Here is a 14,453-nt window from a genome sequence, read left to right on the forward strand (position 1 = left end):
CGAGCCCTTCTCATAACCAGATTGTCACTCAAATCCACAACCAGATTGTCACTCAAATCCATGGAAATTCTGGAGCTACCATTTGTCTGATCCCTGCCTCAAAGAACTTATATTTAGTGGGTCAGACACCAACAGGTAAGCAGTCAGTGACAACCCAGTACTACAAGTGTGCTCATGGGACACTAATTAGTGCTGTGAACACTCAAGAAGGACATTGAACCAAGTTAATGGAAATGACATTCAAGATGAGACCTAAAGCACAATATGATCTAGGTAGCAAGAGAGGTAGGGGATGGAGTCCTAAGAAGGGATTCAGTATCTTCAAAGGCAAGGAAGAAATAAAATGGGACTTAGTCTAAGAACTCTCAGTTTGGGAGGATAGAATGTGAGTGGGTGAAGGGTAAGGGAAATAGGTAAATCACAAGATACAAGGATGGGGAGATAGGCATGGCTAGACAGCACAGTCATGGGGTTTGGATTCTATCCCAAAAGAAATGGGAAGCCAGTGTGTTTTAAGCAAGCAAATTAACTGATCAGTTTGTGTTTAGAAAGATTCCTCTAGCCACAGGGTGGAGAATGAAGGAGAAGGAAGCAAACCTGGAGAGGAGGGCTTCACCCAGGTCATAGATGGTCATGTGGCTGGAGCAGAGGTAGTGGCAAAGGAATGAGAAGTATGAGGGTTGTATTGGTTTTCTAGGGGCTATACCATAAACCAGTTGACTTAAAACAACAAAAACATATTACCTCATAGCTATAGAACCTAGAAGTCTGAAATCAGGGAGTTGGCGGGTTCATGCTTCTTTTGACGCCTCTAGCAAAGACACTCCCTTGACTCTTCTAGCTTCTGGCATGTGCCCGCAGTCCATAGCTCATGGATACATGGCTCTAGTCACACAGATGTCTTTTCACTGTGTATCTTCACATCACCTTCCCTGTGTGCATCTGTCTCTGTGTCCAAATTTCCCTTTTATAAAAACACCAGTTACATTGGGTTATAGCCCATCCTAATGACCTCTTTTTAACTTCATTACTTCTATGAAGACTTTATTTCCAAAAAAAGGTCATACTCTCAGGTAGTGGGGATTAAGATGTCAATATATATTTTTAAGAGACATAGTTCAACCCATAACACGGGTTCTTTTTTACACCGAGTCCCAGGTTCCACCTGACACCCTGGGTCAGATGGGTGCTTGGCTCCCTGGGCCTGGGGCCCAGTTGTCCAGGATACAGCACTGCCTTGTTTTTAGAAGTCATTCCAAAGGCTGGAGACTTGTCTTAGCTGAGAAAATGGGAACTTTGGGACTTTCCACCTACCACTGCCTGCCAGTTCAGCTCTGGGAATATTTTCTGTATCTGAATTCCTCAGCCAAGGCTCTGTCCATCTTGCACAACATCCCATTCCCAGGAGGCAACATTCCTGTTGCCAGTCGCCATCCCCAACCCTCATCTGTTACCAGTGTTGCAATCTACCAGGTCAGTGTTTCTCAATGTGTGGCCCGCAGATCACCTGCAGCAGAATCACTCAGGAGTAGTTACAAACATCATTTATTTTGAGCCACCCAACCCCACTGAATCAGAACCTCTGACTGTGGAGTCCAAGATTCCATGTCTCTAACAAGTTAGCCTAGTGGTTTTCGTGAACACTCAAGTTTCAGGAACACTATTCTAGATTATGTGTGCTACTTACCTGGATTTCCTGCCAGCCCCTGCTTATAGGTGTGCTTCTCAGAGATGGCTGTTTCCGAAGGCAGATGTTCTTTCTGGTCAGACCCATACTGTTATGGTTAAACCAACCCTCCTGAGCCACCACTGTAGATCTCACAGCCAGAAAGGAAAGAATAGTCCTGAAAGAAACCATTCTTATGAAGAAAAGAGCCAAGTATTAGGATTTCACTGAGCCTAGTAAAGATGTATAATTCTATGCAACTCAGGAAAATGAGATGAGAATAAAACTATTTATTAAGAATGCACCCCAAATTAAAAATCTGAAACAGTACCCACAATAGAATCACCTAAAGATTAAACACATTATTAAATTAAACACATTTATGTATGTGTAAAGTGAATATAGGTACATATTATATGTATAAAACTGGTGACAGAGATAGTCTATCCAGAGCCCTGACAGCTTTTCTCATTCCCAACCTACTCCAAAAAAAAAAAAAAAAAAAAGATAGCTTGAAAGGAAAGTTTTCAGTCACCTGATATTTAGTTTCAAAGATCAAGTCTACCTTAATATTGGTGTTTTTAAAAATTCAGACTTTTGGAGTTTGGCTCCGGTATAAGTGAGTTACATGACAGATGTAAGTACATAAAAATACCAATTTTTAGAGCTTGGTTCACAAATGATTTCTTACAATTTTCCTTGAGAGATTGAAGTTTCGCCTGTATGAAAAGCCCCAGCAAAAGCAGGCATGGAGCCCAGTGAAGAAAGAGCATTCCTACGGGGGACTGAGTAAATGTTTGATGATGTTGATCATATTCTTGCCCAAGACTGAGAGACTGTCCCCAACAGAGAGGTGAGTGATTGTCCCTCAAATGACTTGGTCTTATTTGTATATAAAACTCACATCAGGGGCACACGGGTGGTGTAGTCAGTTAGGCGTCTGACTCTTGGTTTCAGCTCGCATCATAATCTTAGGGGCATGGGATCAAACCCTGCATTGGGCTCTGCACTCAGCACAGAGTCTGCTTAGGACTCTCTCTCCCTCTCCTTCTGCCCCTCCCAAGCTCTCTCTCGCTCTCTCTCTAAAATTAAAAAAAAAAAAATCTTTTTTAAAAAAATCGGACTTTTACTTATTAATAATATTTTATGTTGTAACAAGAGAGGAGTTTTCTAAGCACAGATGCCCACCAGTTATTTGCATGTAAATCCTTCAGTACACAGAAGAGGGTTGAGAAACTGCAACAATGCAGGGCTTGATGGAATGACTGATCTCACCCTCACCGCAAAAGAAGCACCAAAGTGGTTGTTTAAACAGGTTAAGTCTACATAAACTGACTTGGACTTCAGTGACAGTTCCTGGATATTTCAGTCAAGTTGTTATTCACTTGCTTTGCTCATTTTATAAAGATGAATCCACCATAATTACACTACATTTACAGGAAAAGATGCTGCCATCCAATTCTTTTCTTTCATTCAGCGAACTTGCATTTCTAATATCAACAACCAAACTGCATATAACCAACATCTGGTATGTCTTATTAATCTGTCTTTAACCCTGCTTTCATAATTCAAACATAAAGTTTTTTCTTGATTTTTTTCTGTTTTTACATGTATATTCTTTAACATTTTTTAAAAAGTCTTATTTATTTGTCAGACAGAGAGAAAGAGAAAGGATAAGTAGGGGGGACAAAAGGCAGCAGCAAAGAGAGAAGCGACTCTCCACTGAGCAGAGAGCCCAATGCAGTACTCAATCCCAGTACCCTGAGATCATGATCTGAGCTGAAGGCAGACACTTCAATGACTGAGCACCCCTACCTGTATATTCCTTAAATGCTTGATGCCAGCGTGAAGGAGTTTTATGGGAACAGGCACAGCCAGAGATTGTTGAACCTCTGACTTCACCAGAAACCTAGCAAATTTTATTCAAGTAGGAGGGAGTAGGAGGAAACGTGTCTTGGCTGCCTTCTTGTCTCCTTTTTGACCTTGGATCTGCCATCTTCACAACACTCCCTGCTGAGTCTCCCCAAGTTGTCCTCTGTTGTGCAAAGCCTCTTTTAAAATAGAGTAGGTTTTACTCTCCATGACTCCTACCAAGTACCCTGTAAGCCAAAAGAGATAAAATGTTGCATTCTCGGGGCACCTGGGTGGCTCAGTGGGTTAAGCCGCTGCCTTCGGCTCAGGTCATGATCTCAGGGTCCTGGGATCGAGTCCCGCATCGGGCTCTCTGCTCAGCGGGGAGCCTGCTTCTCCTCTCTCTCTCTCTCTGCCTGCCTCTCTGCCTACTTGTGATCTCTCTCTTTCAAATAAATAAAATCTTTAAAAAAAATGTTGCATTCTCATTTCCTCATTCTATTTCAGGGTATTTTCCTTCACTAGGAATTATGAAAAGTTAGCTGATAAAAGTAGTTCATAGTAATGTTATATTATAAAAGAAAAGCATGTTAGATTAAATGTTGAAAGAAAGACAATAAAATAGGATTCTCAGGGGCCCTCAGCATGGCTGTCTTCTTCATGGCCTTCCTTCTCCATGAAAGATAATTAGGGGAATCAGTTGGGCACCCCATCTCTGAAAGGTTGCCTCCTCATCTTCCTATATACTGCATCCATTCCGATCCACTTTTCTCTGAATGGTTAGTCTCAGCCCTTCAAATGTAAATCTAACTGTGCTTTGATGATCTTATACGTAGACCTCACAGACTGTTATTTTTTCTGCTACCATGAGGCACTTCTCATGAAACCCAGAAAGAAGATAGGACGATAGCTTTCGTTTTTCTTCATTGTGTCTTCCCGTCACACAGAATCCTTTCTCTGGCTTTAAATATTGTTAAGTAATTTGGGAATCCCAAACTAAATAAATAAACACACCCTCTCTAAGTTTCAGTTATACGTAAATTAAACTACTTCCTTAAAACGGTGGAAAACAGTGGTCAGCTTTGAAACTCTGGGTCAGTTTTTCAGTGAGCACAATTCTGAAACAGCCCTATAGCATGTTGTTAGTATTTGCTTTTAAGGACCAGCTATCAAAGAATTCACTGAGACAAACATGAGGTTGAGTTTTAAAAGGCCATGTAGTGGGTTTTTAGTAGTTGCAGATTTTATAAGCTTAAAATGGTGAACTAGTGTTCTTTACCCTTCTTACTTCTTTTTGAGTTAGATGCATTGGGTTAAGTTGTATTTTAAAATGCATCTGAGCCTATTGAGGAGAAATCTAAACAAAGGCACTGGATATGGATTCCAGTCAAACTTTAACCTCCAAGACCAAAATCCAGCAAAACTGGCTGAACTTGGCATAGGAACAAGGTCAGCTTAGGGACAGTACCATGACATAGAGCAGTAACTGCACAAATCACATTTTGCCCAGCAGCGTTTGAGTGCATGTCTAAAGGACTGAAGGAACGAACGTTCATGGCATTTCCCCCTTCATTTTGAGATTTATCAACAGTGCTTCACAACAGAAGAAAAAAACATGACCGTTGTACAATAGCACAATGCATTTGTACAGAAGGAACGGTGAGCTTCAGCATGTGTTCAACCAAGTCAACACATAAGCCTTTCAAGCTGATAAAGGAGGGTAGACAAGGGGAACCCACCACTAAAGCACTCAGGAGACAAGTAGGGATAGAGCCTGATGTAATGCTGAACACAGGTAACATTCATAGGCATGCTAACTCTTCCTGTCACTATGCAATACTGGAAGTCTAGAGAAAAACCTCGAGACCAATAGTTGTGCTAGCTAGAGTAGGGGTCAAGATCTTCTAACCCAGTGCTCCAGTGCCTTATGGAAGATCGGAGTTTATTTTTCTCACACATTATTGGCCAGAAGCAGTTGAGCGTTCTAGGGCAAGTTTGTAGCTCCAGTTCAAGGTCACAGGGAGCGAGGTGGCTTTGATTTTGTTGCCCTGCATCCTTTTAGGGAGTTGCTCTCATTTTCATGATCGATGGTGGCTCTCACTAGCACCAGATCATGTGCCAGCTATCAAAGCAAGAAAGGAGAACATAGAGGGCAACAAACATCTTTTTCAAAGATGTGCCCCAGAAATTACATGCATTCTGTATCCTCATAGCTAGATGCAATGGTGTCAGGGAAAATCTAAAACTCAAGGGCTTTTCTTGCTCAAAGGGGGATGCATATTGGGGTTCAACTAGAACATTTCTGTGGTAATTAAATGATAAGCTTCAGAATACATGTGTGTGCATGCATACTCTCCTACATAGCATTCTTAAGAATAATTAGGGTCTTACATAGAAGGCATTATTGCTTAATGATTAAGATCAAGGGTAGACTTTGAGCCCAGGGAGACCTGAGTTTGAATCTTGGCTCTATCATTGACTAGATGCATAGCTCCTCTAAACATTAATTTTCTCTTCTAAAAATAGAGATAATTTTTATTATCTCTATGTTGTAAGGAGCAAATTAAATAATGTGTACTGTTGGATAATAAAGAATTTTTCTGGTCTTTGTCCTGGATTCCTGGCAAGGAGCTTCTAAAATCCTTGGAATTTCTCAAATGACTTTGTTACTTATGAGCCTCTTGGGCTACCCCTGAGTTTGTGCTATCAAGATGGAGATGGGTCAGGATAGGGGCTGTTACCCAAAAGACCAACCATGTAATTAGAGGGTTGGGGTTTTGGGCCATGTGGTAACAGCCTAATCTACTGACTTTTTTGGGATTGGGCTAGAGATTGAGTTCATTCATGTAGCCAATGATTTAATATGCTATGAAACTCTGGGAACCAAAACTTAGTGGAGCTTCCTGGTTGGGGAACACAACTGATGCCAGGAGAGTGACACGCTTTGATTCCACAAGGAGAAAACAAAGAAGCTCTCCATTTGGGACCCTCCCATTCCTCACTCCATGTGTCTCTTCATTCGACTGGTCCTGATCTGTATCCTTTAGAGTAAAACTTTAATAATAAATACAGTGTTTTCCTGAATTCTGTTCATTGGTTTAGTGAATTATCAAGCCTGCAAAGGTTGTGAGAACCCCAAATATGTAGCCAGTCAGTCAGAAATATGGTGGCCTGGGGACCCCCACATCTGAAGTGAGGGCAGGCTTGTGAAGGACCAGACCCCACACAGGTGGGGTCTGTGCTAACTTTGGGTGGTTAGAGCCAGAACTGAATTACAGTACACCAGGTGGGGTCAGAAAATGTACAAAATGTTTAGACAGCAACAGGAACCTGTGAGAACTTAATAAAGGCCAATTGCTATTATTACTTTTAATTTTTCTTCTTCTTCTTTTTTTCTTAAAGTTATTTATTTATTTGACAGAGAGAGACCACAAGTAGACAGAGAGGCAGGCAGAGGGAGAGGAGGAAGCAGGCTCCCCGCTGAGCAGAGAGCCCAATGCAGGGCTTGATCCCAGGTCCCCGGGACCATGACCCGAGTGAAGGCAGAGGCCTTAACCCACTGAGCCACCCAGGTGCCCCTCTTATTATTATTATTATTAAGATTATCCCTAATTGATTGAGTTACTGGAATCTAGTGACATTGAGATAATCTTTAACTATTATTCTGCAGTCCTTCTCATCAGAATCTCATCAATGTTGTCCCAGCCTGTGGCTGGCTCCAAGCCCCTTTCTATGAATAGAGAGCTGAAATGAGGGCCTTGTCTCCCGACCAGGTTAGTCAAGAACACCCAGTTTAAAGGCTTCCACATGAGTGTCACTTACAGAGCACACAGGCTTATGAGCCCCTCAGAATTTGCAGTCACCTGAAGAAGGTAGAGTTTTAGTCAAACTCGAGATCACTTCATGGCTATATTCTCAGGGCTGCCACCACATGCAAGGGGAATCCCAACTCACAAGGTCTGAAGGCTGAGGCCTGAGGCAAAGAGGAATCACCAATATTGGGTAAGATGTGGGGAAGATTTTTTAAATACATAAGGGTGGTAGAAAAGACATGTGACTTGCAGTTTGGTAGCACTGTGTTCAAGCCTCGTCTTTGCGACTAGCCAACTATGTGACTGGGGGTGAATGTTCTAATCCACCCAAATCTCAGTTTCTCCCCGTATAAAATGGAACAACAATGAGTCGCTTCTGAGGCAACTGGGAGGAAAAGGAGATGATGCACGTTGAGTATCTGCCACAGCACTCAGCTCGTGAAAGCCAGGGCATACATGTAAGTTCCCTTCCCCTTTGCCTCATGGGGCATGGCGGGGATGGAAATCCTTCCACTCACTATTTAAAAAGCCCAGTGCAGAAAGCTTTCTAGGATCAGATTACCAGTTATTCTTTTCCTGAAAGGCAAGTCTTAGGTTACAGTTTTACTGTAAACATCTCTAAAACACTGCAGGCAGAAAGATCAAGGAGATTTGCAGTTCCTAGAAGGATGCATGATATCCCATGAAGGTTCATGTTTCAAGGTTGAGCTGCTCGTGGATGGGATTCTGTCATCAGGAGTTTTCTTTCTCCATGTGGCTGCTCAGAAGATAATCTGACCTTCACAGTTTATTCCCCACAATTTGTCCCTTTGCACCGGTCCTGGTTTTGATCACCATGGCATTTAGAGAACATTCCTGTATGGGATGGGACTGAACTGAACGCTTCCAGTAACGAAGAAGCTTCTTATTTACCAGGGCTTTCAACTCTTCATCTCTTCTGTCTCCCTGGTGCAAAAAATCCTGCCTGTCTATATTGCCAAAATAGAAATGACTGCAAAGTTCAAGGTCTCTTTCAACAGATAACTATTTATGTGGTGCCCTAGGGAGGCAGGATATGGAGCCTTCCAAAGGAATATGCTTTTATGGTGCACATGGTCTCTAAGTTGCTAGGCTTAAAAACATCATTACACTGATACTGATCAATGAGTAGTTAAGTATTTGTAATTAAGGATGTGTGCAAACGTTAATTATAAAAATGTTCACTCCAGTATTTCCCAGCATGCATACCTCATAAAATAATAATTCATAAAGAAGTAGTTAATAGGGGCAGCTGGGTGGCTCTGTGTGTTAAAGCCTCTGCCTTCAGCTCAGGTGATGTTCTCAGGGTCCTGGGATTGAGCCTCGCATTGGGCTCTCTGCTCCACAAGGAGCCTGTTTCCTCCTCTCTCTCTCTCTCTCTGCCTGCCTCTCTGCCTACTGGTGATCTCTATCTGTCAAATAAATAAATAAAATCTTAAAAAAAATAAAAGCAATTAATAATTACCAAATTCTCTACAATAGAATACTATTTAGCCTTTAAAAATGAAGCTGTAGAAGTATGTTTATTAACACATTGATATATGAGAAATCTACATGTGCAAAATAATAAAATTATGTATTATATGATCCCATCTTGATAAAAAAATAAAATTACCTATTTACGTGTTATTTGTATATCATGAAAATGTCAAGGAAAATGTCTAAAAGGACATGTACTGAAATGCAAATGATAGAACTACAATTGATTTTTATGTTTTTTCTTGAATATAGTTTCAGGCTTTCTATAACGAACACACATTACCAGCATACTTTTTTTTTCTTCAAGATTTTATTTTTTAACTAATCTCTACCCCCAACATGAGGCTTGGACTCAAAGCCCCAAGAACAAGGGTCACATTGAGCCAGGCAGGGGCCCCACTGCTGCCATACATTTTTTAAAGCTATTGTTACAATAATTATTTTCTCACGATCAGACTAGGCTCAGTGAGATGTAAGGAAAGCGTAATAAGGCTTTCTGGTGAAAGTGAGTTTATGTGCTGGTAAAGGCCATGTAACAGAAGAGCAAGCCTCAGCTGAACAGGAAGACACTGGCGTCCATCACACACTCGCCTCTGCGCAAGATAACCTTGGGCGAGCCATATCCATTTTCTGTACATCAGTTTTTCCACACGGAAAAGCACAGTGACATTCCACACCTTGAAACGCTATCACCTAGATGGGGTGCGAACCTCCTGCATGCTCTGGGTCACAGGAAAAACCCGCACACTGTCAGCACTCTGGATTTCCATTTGTGATGTGAACTGTGGGTTTGTGGGAGTATTTATTTAGTATTTCTATTTATTTTTGCTATTATTAGATTACGTTCTGGAAACTTTTCCATGCATCATGGAGAGCGGCTTCTCTGTGGGTAATCTTGAATTGGTAATCATTTCCATCAGGAGCAGAGTAGCTGTTTTGCTTTTTGCTTCTCTGTTAAGTTCGAGGAGCTCTTTTATAAGTCTCTGTGTTGTGTGCTTTTGCAGGGCAGGCTTTATTAAAGGGAAATTTTGCCAATAGGCCCGGCCTCTGACAACAGAACTGAGTAATTCAGGGAGAGGGAAGTTACAAGTTTTTAATGGCTATTTAGACAATCTGAGGACCAATAAAAAGAAAATAGATGACCAAACAGAAACTCCGTAAAATCATATAGTTTGGTCTCCAGCTTTTACGAAGAGTCTTTATAACTTTTACGTGAGACTCCATGGTTCATAGGATTGAATTTTTGTGATGTCTAATGGGATGGAAAAATGCTAATCTAATTATTCAGGAAGAGCAGAGAGCAGGGGGATTGCTACCAATTGTTTCTTCAAATTAAAGTTAATAGGATAAATCTGACCTTGGGCATTTAAATCAGAATAAATAACAATGTTGCTAAGTCTTCAGATGGACTTTGGAGACCATTTTTCTTTCTTTTTTTTTTAGATTTTTATTTTTTTGAGAGGGGGCAGAGAGCAGTGGGAGAGTGAGAAAGGGAGAAGTGGATTCCCCATTGAGCAGGGACCCCGACCTGGGGCTCGATCCCAGGACCCTGAGATTATGACCCAAGCTGAAGGCAGACCCTTAACTGACTCAGTCACCCAGGCACCCCATGGAGACCCTCTTTCTGATTAGCTCTATAACATGCAGTCTTTCCCCTTTGGCAGAAAACTGGAATCCTGGAATTCTGAGGTCCCAGATGATCAACGTCAGGTGGCAAATTATGATTCATTTTAAATTCCAATTTAACCATTAATTAAAGTAGGTATCCTTGACTGAAAGAACGTTCAGTGCCAGAAAAGCGCAAAAAGGAAATGTGAGACACAGGCCTCCTGGAAAGCCACTGCCGGGTTCCATTATCACCTTTATATCTGTTGCTCCTGGTAGCTATAGTAACTAGCATTTAAGACACAAACACAAAAATCAAAGTCCTAGGCTGATGCAATAGTTCTCCAATGGCTTTGTTCCATGTCTAAGATTTCCCTGCCTGCTCTTGCATCATATTTCATGTCCAAAGCCTCGAGTGACTGACATTCTGCTTGGGGATGTGTAGGCTAAGAGGGAAAGGGTAGGATGGAGTCCACCTGCCCTTATAGAGAAAAAAACAAGATAGATGCCCCATGTAGTCGGGGAGACTCAGCCCCTTCCGTGCTCTGCTGGGAAAGGAAGAGGGTTGTCTGCCACAGCTGTTGGATTGTTGTGAGCAGTGCTTGTCCAGGCCCCTCTGGGAGCGTGGATGGGATCGGTCCCTTGTTGCCCAGTCACAAACTCACCAGGACCTTGCTTGGGGGTGGGATGGTGGGAGGGGTTGGTTCCAATTCTACCCCCAAAAAAGGACAGATGATTTTTCAAGGGTTGCATTCAGAGCAAAGAAAGAGGAAGGGAGCAGAGTGAAAGAGGGAGGTTAAGCTAGAACTAATACTCTGAGCTTTTCTGGAAATAAAATTGGGCCAGTGATTGTTATCTCGACTTAAATAAGCATTACGGTTGAGTTCATCTGTTTTTGTAGCAGATACGGGTGATGTGTTTAAATGGAAAAGTGGTAAATAGAAACCTTCCATTTTCAGCACAAAGAGATGGCTGACACACAGTATCCAAGACTGACCTCCTAAGTTAAATCACACTTTTCTGGCATTCCAGTAATTAAGAAAAATTAGGGCACCTCCCAAACAGGGGAAATTGCAGACCCCAAAGTGTCCCTTCTGGAAGACTACATATGACATTACATTGCAGGGACATTAGCCTTGCTTGAAATGGTTTAACACAGAGAAACCCTTCACTGAACGATAAACTAGAAACTCCCAAGCCTTTCTTTAAAGGGAGATTAATATTTTGGTTGGCAAATGTGCCTGAGGAAGTATTACATTAATAATACTTGCTTTTTATACAGTTCCTTTCTTCATGTAGTCAGAATGCTTTATGGTGGATCAGACTCACAGATTGAAAAGAGAATGAATACATTTGAGCTTTTATGACTTGTTCTATCCAAAGAATTCTCTCAAGATGCACCAAAGCAAAGCCCAGATTCATGCCTGAGGGAGAGGCTAAGTGATGAGAGGCTAAATGATGAAGAAAGTTGCGATATACATAAGGTAATAATCCTTTAATCAGATATGGGAAAAATTCGCAATATTTTTTGTTAATGAAGATGATAATTCTGTAATCGGGCCTTGGACCTACCAAATCAGGTTGGACCTACATCCAATGACTTGGGGATAAAAAACATAAAAATCTATAGCCTATAACACAACTGCTCCATTTCCTCAGGCCCCTAGACTCAACCTCTTCTGTTGGGTAAGTTCTCTGACACTGCTAAGTGGAGAGATGGTTTGTAGAAAAGTTCTAGAACTTTCCTGCTTGTTTCAAGTGCCGTGTATGACATTTAGGCCTGAAAAGCTCATTTATTCATTAGTTTCATGGTCAGTGCCCATGTAAGGAATAAGTAAGGCGAGGGAACCGGGAGGCCCATCCTGTTTACCTTATCTGCCTTTTTAGTGCTAAGCCTGAAAGAAAAAGCAACAGCAGTGAAAGAGGTATGGCTCTTGGAAATGCTTTTTTGTTTCAGTCATTTGGCAGACAAGTGTATTGTGATTTCTTTTTTTTTTTTTTTTTAAGATTTTGTTTATTTATTCAAGAGAGATGACAAGTAGGCAGAGAGAGGCAGGCAGAAGAGGGGGCGGGGAAGCAGACTCCCCGCTGAGCAAAGAGCCTGATGTGGGGCTCTGTCCCAGGACCCTGAGATCATGACCTGAGCCGAAAGCAGAGGCTTAACCCACTGAGCCACCCAGGCGCCCCTGTAATTTGATTTCTTAATGTAAAGGGACAGATGCCATTTACTACAGCCATTAGCAAAAGAAGGGTGTGTCTTATTGATTGCTATAGCTAAGAGCCATGCTGATAAATACAAAGTTAACATTTATAAGGCGTTATGCCCTGAGCCCAACAGACATTCACTATGAGGGACACAGGGAATAAGATCCTCAGGTTTCAGTGAAAGTGACTTCATAAAGCGGTTTGCCTGACCTTTTTTTTTTCTTTTTTAAGATTTTATTTATTCATTTGACATGGACAGAGAGAGAACACGGGCAGGAGGAACCACAGAGGGATAGGAAGAAGCAGACTCATGACTGAGCGGGGAGCCCGATGTGGGGCTCAATCCCAGAAACCTGGGATCATGACCTGAGCCAAAGGCAGAGTCTTAATCCACTGAGCCACCAGGGCACCCCGTGGCTTTTTGAAAACCTCGATTCAAAAACAGCAACCTTCTAAATAAAAGTATGGTGTAAGAAAGTGCTCCAGTTTCATTCTTTTGCAAATTGCTGTCCAATTCTCCCAATACCATTTGTTGAAGAGTCTGTCTTTTTCCCATTGGATATTCTCTCGGGTTTTGTTGAAGATTAATTGAACATATAATTGTGGGTTATTTTGGGGTTCTTATTCTGTTCTATTGATCTATGTGTCTATATTTTTTGTGTCAATACAAGACTGTTTTGATGACTACAGCTTTGTAATAGAACCTGAAGTCTAGAATTGTGAGGCCACCAGCTAAGCTGTTCTTTTTCTAGATTGTTTTGACTATTCAGGGTCTTTTGTGGATCTGTAAAAATTTTAGGATTCCTTATTCTAGTTCTGTGAGAAATGCTGTTGGTATTTTGATAGGGTTGCATTAAATATGTAGATTACTTTGGGTAGTATAGACATTTTCACAATATTTGATTCTCTTATCCATGAGCATAGAATGTCTTTACATTTCCTTATGTCCTCTTCAATTCCTTTCATAAGTATTTTATAGTTTTTAGAATACATTTCTTTTGCCTCTTTGGTTAGGTTTATTCCTAGGTATCTTATTGTTTTGGGTGCAATTGTAAATGAGATTGCTTCTTAATTTCTCTTTCTGTTGCTTCATTATTGGTGTATGGAAATGCAACAGATTTCTGTGCATTGATTCTGTATCCTGTGATTTTACTGAATTTGTGTATCGTCCTAGCAATTTTTTGGTCTTTTGGGTTTTCTTTAAAGAGTATCATCTGCAAGTGAAATTTTGAGTTCTTCCAGGCTGATTTGGATGCTTTTTGTTGCTGCTGTTGCTGTTGTCTGATTGCTGAGGCTAGGAGCTCCACTTTCTCACACCAAACACACAAATAAATTCAAAATGAATGAAAGATCTAAATGTGAGACATGAAACTATTAAAATCCTAGAGGACAACTCAGGTAGTGACCTCTTTGACATCAGCCATAAGAACTTTTCTTCTAGATATGTCTCCTGAGGCAAGGGAAACAAAAGCAAAAATAAAATATTGAGATTGCTGCATAAATGAAAAGCTTCTGCACAGCAAGGGAAATAATCAACAAAACCAAGAGGCAATCTGTAGAACAGAAGAAGATATTTACAAGTGACATATCTGAGAAAGGGCTAGTATCCAAAATCTATGAAGAACTTATCAAACTCAAAAATGAATAATACAATTAAAAAATTAGCGGTAGACTTGAATAGACATTCTTGCAAAGAACACATACAGATGGCTAACAGATACGTGAAAAAAGGCTCCACATCACTGATCATCAGGGAAATACAAATCAAAACTATAAAGAGATCTTCCCTCACACCTGTCAGAATGGCTAAAATCAGC

The 14,453-nt window shown here is 41.1% G+C and overlaps 1 long non-coding RNA gene across 2 annotated transcripts; it reads left to right on the forward strand.

Annotated features, from left to right (window-relative positions):
• Positions 1–2,231: 2,231 nt before the first annotated feature.
• Positions 2,232–13,091, forward strand: LOC131998842 (uncharacterized). Of its 2 annotated transcripts, none has more exons than XR_009398891.1 (3): positions 2,232–2,519; positions 11,714–11,915; positions 12,868–13,091. It is a non-coding gene; the product is annotated as an uncharacterized LOC131998842 (long non-coding RNA). The 2 variants fall into 2 exon arrangements; XR_009398890.1 differs by having other exon boundaries at positions 11,815–11,915.
• Positions 13,092–14,453: the final 1,362 nt, after the last annotated feature.

Source organism: Mustela nigripes, chromosome 13, assembly GCF_022355385.1.
Source record: "Mustela nigripes isolate SB6536 chromosome 13, MUSNIG.SB6536, whole genome shotgun sequence".
Classification (NCBI taxonomy): domain Eukaryota; kingdom Metazoa; phylum Chordata; class Mammalia; order Carnivora; family Mustelidae; genus Mustela; species Mustela nigripes.